The sequence below is a fragment of the Phasianus colchicus genome, chromosome 1 (genome assembly GCF_987193195.1).
Source record: "Phasianus colchicus chromosome 1, bPhaCol1.hap1.1, whole genome shotgun sequence".
Classification (NCBI taxonomy): domain Eukaryota; kingdom Metazoa; phylum Chordata; class Aves; order Galliformes; family Phasianidae; genus Phasianus; species Phasianus colchicus.
The window spans coordinates 86,590,607-86,596,606 of record NC_143436.1 but is presented as its reverse complement, the minus strand read 5'-3'; the positions used below and the strand labels follow the sequence as shown (position 1 = coordinate 86,596,606).

The 6,000-nt window shown below is 39.2% G+C and overlaps 1 long non-coding RNA gene across 1 annotated transcript in view; it reads right to left on the bottom strand.

Moving 5' to 3' along the window:
• Positions 1-223: 223 nt before the first annotated feature.
• Positions 224-6,000, bottom strand: part of LOC116242346 (uncharacterized) — a 211,442-nt gene continuing 205,665 nt past the window's right edge. The window contains exons 7-8 of the long non-coding RNA XR_004169723.2: positions 3,504-3,624; positions 224-1,117 (exon numbers count right to left, since the gene is read on the bottom strand). This is a non-coding gene — a long non-coding RNA (uncharacterized LOC116242346). The remainder of the gene's footprint in view (positions 1,118-3,503; positions 3,625-6,000) is intronic.

Genomic DNA, 6,000 nt, shown 5'->3' with positions numbered 1-6,000 from the left:
CTGCCAAACATCGATCAGCTCCCCATCACAGCCTTCACATTTCAAGGTAATTTCAGTTAAAAAAAAATAAATAGCAGGACTGTATAGAAGAATTGTAGTTATGTTATGGTTAAAAAGCTTCTAGTTTTATTATTAAAAAAAGTCTTCCAAGAAAAATAACAAACATTTCTAATACTATACTTACAGAATTATTCCATTGGAAAAATTATGTGAAATCCAAGCACAGGTATCCAACAACAGCTGGAATCAAACTTACCACAGAAGGCATTTAAACTAAGAGGCCGGTGTCTGCAAAGCTCATGTTTCTTTGATTTCCTCTAGGGAGAATGATGTTGGTGAGATGTAGGCCAACATTCGCCTCACCTCCAGCTTACTCCTTGTTCCCCTTACAATCTCTTCTCTATGATACATTTTTCTGACTATATCCACTTACAAAAGAGAGGGAGATGTATCTGCTGGAGTGTGCACAGACAACTGCCATGGTAAGGTGAGGATGTTGCACGAGGTCAGGGTCCAACTTTCTGCCAGTAGCACTGTCACAAGTACTTAGTTCTTGAGAAGCACTGGGCACCCCATGCTCAGTACAGTCTTTAAGAGACATTCAGAATATTACCACAGGGAAGATATTACTGTCTCTATTCCTTTCACAAATGCATAGGGGAACTGACATGTGCTAAGAGACGATTTGCTCAAGGCCATACATGGGTGGCAAATTGGATGTTGGATGTGCTAACTCCTGCCATATGTCCTTGTTCTCACACCGTATGAGGCCAGTCAAACTAGTCAAATGGGGCCACACAGCTTCTCCCAGTGTAAGCAATACATCTTAAGTGAAAAGAAAAACAACGTGCAAAGCAGCCAGGAAGGTAATGAGTAATATTTAGAAGGTAGTTACAAAAACAGACTTTCTGAAATCAAAGCACTCAAATGAGTACAGAAAGAATAATCATATTTGTGTTTTTAACATTTTCAGCTGCTGGCAGGGCATTTGTCTTCCTAAATTGTAAGCAGCAAGAAGTCTGTAACTCCTTCCTATGGAGCCAAATGGTTGGGCAGCCTGGGAGGGTCCTTGTGGCAGGGAAAACGGTATATCCTCTAGGAGCTGCAGTAGCTGAGGCTGGAGAGTGGGAAACAGGGACGAATGTCTCACACTGGCAGCATGAGATTTGTCACACCTGCAAGTGGTGGGCCTGCTACACTCTGTTTCACTGTACTGCTACAGAGTAAGGGTGTACAAAGCACAGTAAGGCAGAAAACCAAAACCTTTTATAAATACCAGAGGATGCTTCAGCACCTCTTGCTGCCCTGAGGTGTTAAGACATACTGACACAGACATTTTTACTTCTCACATCCTGGACCATGTGTCTCGGGAGATGCAACAAAAAAAAATACAAGAATTCAAATTGCACTGTAAATGACACTCACTGTGTGGACACACAAAAGAAATTTTCACATAGCAAAATGATGAGAAAGTTACATGTGCATTTTGCATGTGGACTAAAGCCAGAGACAAGACTTTTGAGAAAGACTTTAATCCTTCAAGACATACAGATGTGTCTCACCTTACAAATGAGAGTACTTTCCTGAGAGTCAACTGGATCAAATGAAATCAATATGAATTTTTTGTAGGATTGGTCCTTGTTCAGTAAGTTCTCTACGTAAGTGGAGTGAGATTTTAATTGTTGGTCCAATCTAAGTAATCTGTTGCAGCACGTAAGAGAAAACCTTAAAGCTGTGTGTGTGTGTGCAATTACACAAAATCACAATAAATTAACTTGTTGAGAATCAAAATTGTAACTTCTCGATTATACACTTCCACTTCCTTCTGAGATTAAATTTGTAATGCATGTTACTCCTATGCTTGTATACTGAATGAAGTTTTTCCTTCAAGAAATGCCACTTGTCTACTGAGACTGTTTAGACAGGAGACATACTTTTTTCTACTAAAACTAGACTCTGGTTTTGGACAGGTATGTTAGGAAGTTAATTAAATAGCACATTATGTACTTTAACATACTGTCCCAATTTTCGTGGGTTAGTTGCTCAGCTACTTGGAGAAGCAGCTGCAGATCTTCTTAAAAAGAAAAAAAACAAAAAGGAGGAACCCATATGGTATGCCAGACAATAGTACATCACTAGCAAAACATGTCATGTTTTTCTGAAAATAAAACCTGAACATACTAGTAAGAAATTCCAACAAAGGGAAGGTGTTTGTTTACTGTTAGGACAGTTAGGAACTAAGTGTTTGTTTTTTTTTTCAAGAGATGTTTGTAAAGATTTAAACATGAAACAGGCAGAATTTGATTTCAGCATCTTTTGGAAACAATGCTAGCAGGCAGACATGGTAAAAGGGGAAATACTTCTGAGCTAGGTGACATCAGATTAGAAAAATTCTTCATGCTGTAATAAAAATTCTCTCTAGTGTCCAAGTAGCAAGAATGGACTTTCTGAAAAATAATTCATAAATTACATGAACTGCAGAAAGAAATCCGTGAAATAAATGGAAAGCAATGCAATATCAAACAAATGAATGTAATGATCACGTGAATGTAAAGGCCTAGACTCAATGTCTTCTCTCCTGATGTTCCCTTTTCCCTGACAGAACTTAAACACATAACCATCCCTGCTGCAGATAGTTTCTGTGTTGTAGGTTGCTTGGAAAATATGACTATGCTGGCAATGTATTAAGTGAAAGCTTGCCCCATCCTGATGCTCTTCACTAAGCATCTGGTTTTGGTCACTTTTTGGGTGCAGGATCTTGGGCTAGCTAGAGTATGACTCAATCCAATCTGATACAGTCATTTTTCTCTCCATATATAATTAGCTCCAAAATGCAAAATGTCATTATAAAGGTAAAAAAGAAAACAAAAAAAAAAACCCCACAACCAATCTTTTAAGGCTGAAAAGAAGTCTGCAACTGTTCAAATGACAGTGAAAAAATGGAGGCAGAGGAAGGGATATGTTGGACATTGTTGACAGGTGAGATGTTTGAGAGCTTTGATGTTCTTCCTCTATGTAGTATTTTTAAAACTGATTGTCAGTAGTCCACTGAGGCTCTGGGCTCCCTGTATTAATGAAGGCTCAGGCTACTCTGAAGCCTCAAGGAAAACTCAAGCCACTCTGAAGTTAACCACCTGCCCTTTTGGAGGCAGAACAGCAACTGTTTGGGCCACATATTGACTAATTATGTTCACAGGAAAAACTATAACTGTAAAAAGACCATAAGTTGCTGATACAATAGACCTGGTGTATTGCCTCTAAGTACAGATAACTCTGAAAGTCTGTAGAGCAGCTATTTCACCTTAAAGTGGAATTTAGAAAGGATTTTCAGCTGTAAAGATGTAACCACGTGTGTCTACACACAGTGCCTTCATTATAGTTATTACTACACGAAAGAGTGGTCTAAAACTGAGGTCCTCCTGAAACCAGCAGTAGAACTGTGGCTTTCTGAAGGGACAGAAGAATGGCTCTCCAGAATCTAACCCATCATTTGGTACTCTTACCTGGTAATGTCAGTGTACTCGCAGGGGCAGCATGGATTCCTTTTCTCTGCTCACAAGTCTCAAATTCTGCCTGTGGTGTTCCTTTGCATGCAGTTTATAGTCAGTATCTCAGTTATTCCATCTGTAAAATGGAGATGAGAGACTCAACATTCAGAGATCAGTTCATAAAAGGTTTCAAATAAGAAATAGATTTATATATTTTTTTTCTAATAAATAACACCACCCTTGGGTCCATGAGAATGGCATAGTGCAGCAACACAGAGCCTCTTTATCTCTAGAATGATGCAATATAATTAAATCTTTCACTGTTTTCTTTAATGATACTTTTAACAAACTTCAGGAGTTAAGCTTTCCTGACCCCCTTCTATACTGAAAACACAATGCAAAAGCCTGAATGGTTTTCTTTTCTCTTTCTACCCCTTCCCTCTGCCCTCTATCCCCTCTTGACCTCCCATTTTGCTAAAAAAAAAATACTGGATTAGGTAAAGAGGGGTAAGATACATCTGGTGTTCCAGAAAAAGAGATATTTCTCGTCATGCTACAACCAGACTTTGCACAACAGAGCATTGCTGGGCAAAAGAGACAATTTTAAACTAATCATCTAAGTTCACAGTGGAAAAGTTTTCAGGGGAGAGAAAATACAGTTCAACAAGGAACAAGCCAGCTCATTTCTAAAGACAGAACAGAGGCTAAGTGGGACAATACAGCTGAGTTTCTGTTGTATTTTAGGACCTGATCTCTGCTGAAATATTTGAGGCAACTGTAATGGTAGATGTTTAACTCATCAAAGAGCCAGGTGCTACAATAAGCAGTAAGTTTCTAATGTCACAAATGTTCACTATCCTTTCAAGTTCAATATCTCTGTGTAAAATCCCTGTTTCGTCATTATACAGATTTCTGGTTATCCTTTCTGTTGCACTAATGAGATTAAAACTAGGTGGTGCTTACCTGCTCCAAAGGATGTCATTTTGATGACAGGAAACTGAAGACCCTAGCACTGATCTTACTGGTTTTATCCAAGACAACCTCTGATTGGGAATTCAGAACAGGGAATTAGAGGGGAAAATGACCTGCTGTATTCAGTGAGCTAGGCTGAGATCGTTAGACTGTAGTAAAGTAGAATCTTAGTATCATCCTTGTATGCAATACTGCCTATCTCTAAGATAGCAGTCCCTCCATCTCATATCTCTTGGTACTACATGGAAAAGCACTGTAGGAAAAACACTGAGGAAAAACCATCAAGATAGCTGCCTACTTTAGACTGTCTATGAATACTTACACATGGTCTCCACCAGAACAAAAATACCGATTCTTAAATATATTTTAAAAAATAAAATAGAAAAGTAAGGCCCATGACAGCGTCCCTTGTCCTGTATGTGTGGCTGCTGTGGCACAGAGTGGACTTAGAGGTGACACTGGTGAGGATTGCCCTTGATCTTTGGTGACTGTGGGAAGGGTTCAAGCAGGGCTGGCCCATCTGCAGGGCCATGGACCTAGACCTGGGACCTCATCACAAAGGACACGGTTGGTGAGGGCTGGCTATCTCTGGTTCTGCTTACCCTCACCAGCCCTGATTCTGACCCAGACTCACTGGCTCATGTTCCTAGCTTGGCCCTGGACCTGCCCTGTCATTACACATTGCCCAGTGCCCTAGACTGGGGTTGCCCTATGGCCTATCCTGCTCTCTGACAAGGAGCAGTAGGATGCTCCTGGATCCCTGGCCAAAGGGAATCCAGTCCTGCTGCCACTCCCTGCCTTTAGGAAGAAATTGAGCATTGTTGTTCTGCAACAATGAATTGCAGATATTTCACCTTGCTTTGGAGGACGAAGACAGTAAAAAAAACAAAACAAAAAAAAACCAAAAAACCCCACAAACACAACTAACATCCTACGGGAAAATCTTGCTTTGATCAGATTGATATCTCTGGATCTTTTCTTTTTGACAAAATTATCACAATTATTTATATTTACATTTATATTTAATCTATAATTAAAAACAACCCCTAGTGAGTACTTTCAGATCACAGTTCCACAAATATATGGGTTCATTCCCATTTATTTCAGTAACTAGGATGCCTCTTTCTGCATCACAAAGATATTAGGATGAGATCCAGGTAAGACATCAGTAACTTTTCACTTAATACTTAAGTATTGTGTGTCTGAATTACACAACTAAAGAACAGCTGACAATATTCAACAGGTACAAGACAAAAGACAGTGCAAGCCTTGCTGGAAAACACAAGACAGAGCAGAGTCCACAGACCAGCTAAAGGGAAAATCTATGGTGTTCCAAAGAAAAAAGAAATGCCCAAATACAAAAATCCATTATTCTTTTAACTTTAGTTGGGCAAACTGGAATTTATTGGAAACATTGACCAACTCTTAAACACTGCTCTACTCATAACTATGAAATGAAAAAAACAACTGACTCTTTATAAAATGATTAAAGTCATTCTTTGTTGGAATAGTAGATGCCAAAGAAAAACAGTCAGAAAGG